Below are 2,273 nucleotides of genomic sequence, written 5' to 3' on the forward strand. Positions count from 1 at the left end.
GATGTTTCTCATATGACAAAAGTAGGAAAAAGTTCATTAGAAATAAGAACACAAAATCAAATGGACAAAGTTATATAATAACAAATTTGAAAAAATGAATTAGTTTTATATTGACTTCTGAAGAGAAGTGAGATATGAAAATAAATCTTTCTATCTTGTGGTTTACATGAATATGCCCTTTTAGTAATCAGTATGAATGATTAAATAGCACATTTCATTTTCTACCAGGATTGGTGTTAATTAAACAGATCATACAACATTTTTCCCAATTTCTTTTAAAGCAAAATCCATATGTAAAATGTCTCAATCCTCCTACATATTTGTTTGTTTATTATGCAAATATGTTTAGCTAAATCTGCTCAAGAAAGATGCTCAGAAAAGGGATCTCAGAATAGAGGTGAAAGAGTAAGTTTATATTTTAACCCTGATGTGAGTTCCCTTCCGTGGTTTTGTTAATGTCATCCAACTGTTCAGGGTTATGTCAATCAAAGTAGAGAATGTCATAGAAACAGAATGTTTCTATCATTGGAGATGTACTTAGAAATATCTTACAGATGAAGAAGTTGAGACCTGAAGATTATTTCTTGCCCAAGTTAATAAAGCAAATGGATAGTGGAGCTGGAATTAAGACTGTCTGATTTTTAAGGTCCCTTGAGTCTCTCAAACATTTTTATACTGGGTGGTTGATTTTTAAAAAGTGATTTGTGCTTTCTGCTGGCTCCACTATATTCCATGAGTTGCCAAAATGATGAACACAAAAGGAAAAAGGAGAGGGACATGATACATGTTTTCTAGGCCCTTTAGAAAACATGGTGTTATCCCTTTGGTTAAGTGTATGCAAATATACAAAAAGGTGATATTGTAGATATCAAGGGTATGGGCACAGTTCAGCAAGAAGAAAGCCAAAGAAAAAGGCACCTGGGTTCAGCTGACATGTCAGCCTACTACAACCAGAAAAGCACACTTTGTGAGGACCAATGGCAAGGAACCTGAACTATTGGAACCAATCCCCTATGAATTCATGGCATAAATGACAAAAAACATAATAAAAGATTCTTGGATTAAAAAATAATAATAAAAAGTGATTTGTTTCAAATCCTTATCTTGGGACAAAGTGCGATGCAGACACTTGATAGCTTTGAATATGGACAAGTCACTTGACTATCCAAGTCTCAATTTCCTCATGCATGCAATGGTAAAAATAATTATATTATAGATATCAAAAAGTTGAATAGAAAGGATTTTTAAAATTTAAAGCACTCTATACATGTTATAGTGATAGTGATGACAATTATTATTAGCCTATTTCTCCAAAGTCTTGTGGTTCTACTATGCCTTATTTACTACAGTCATTGTGTTTCATATAAAACAAGGAGACACCAGCAATTCACATGAGTAAATTCCTGATGTTTCTATCATGTAAATAAATATAGCAAAAAGTATGTATGCTCACCAGAAGCTAAAGCTGCTTTCATTGTGTAAATTTTATAAAACATTGACCCTCCATGAGCTAAAGTAAATCTCTAAAGTGGGCTCTTCTTAATAATCATTGCCAAAAAGATTATCACAGTGAAGAACAAAGGCTACTTCTTAGTGAATTTGCCCATTCATCTTCTTAGGCATAGTCAACATAAGAAACTTTAGCCTGATTTCAGCAAGAACCAGTTATATCATTCTTAACTTTGCTTCTTTTTTAAATTGCTTTCCTAGATTCTGGAGTTTATGGAAATATATTTAAAATAGTTTACATAGGTTTAGGTAAAGCATTTGATGAACTCTCACATAAACCATAGCTGTCGGGAAGTCGTTAATGGTTCATGTCAACTCAGAAGGAGGATACTAGTGGAGGGGACCTGGAACAACTCTTCAAGCCCTTGATGCTATGATTCCTTCTGACATTTTCCTGAATTGAGTAAAATGAAATATTATAAGGATTAGGATGAAAATTCCAACACTATCTCTTCACATTTTGGAATGTGCTGACAAAATTCAAATCAAAGCTTTAACCTAAACATATCCAAATGAGTTACTTATAATCTATTCTCATGAGTCAAACAAACCCTTTCCACAAATTCTCTGAGATTAGAAGTCCAAGGCTATCCTCTCATGGCATCTGACATGAGAAATTAGGTTTACTCCTTGTTCCTCACTACTACTATACATTCCCCTTTGAACAACTTTTTCTTTGTGATTAGCACTATCTGAATTTATTACTTCATCCAAGCCCTTGTAGTAATCATAAAGTGGCCCTCAGGTCATGTGTTGAAAGAAAA

General features: G+C 33.4%; 1 pseudogene; it reads left to right on the forward strand.

The window, feature by feature from the left end:
• Positions 1–745: 745 nt before the first annotated feature.
• On the forward strand, positions 746–1,030 carry LOC122727423 (annotated as a pseudogene).
• The last annotated feature ends 1,243 nt before the right edge of the window (positions 1,031–2,273 follow it).

The sequence above is a fragment of the Dromiciops gliroides genome, chromosome 5, assembly GCF_019393635.1.
Source record: "Dromiciops gliroides isolate mDroGli1 chromosome 5, mDroGli1.pri, whole genome shotgun sequence".
In the NCBI taxonomy this organism is placed as follows: domain Eukaryota; kingdom Metazoa; phylum Chordata; class Mammalia; order Microbiotheria; family Microbiotheriidae; genus Dromiciops; species Dromiciops gliroides.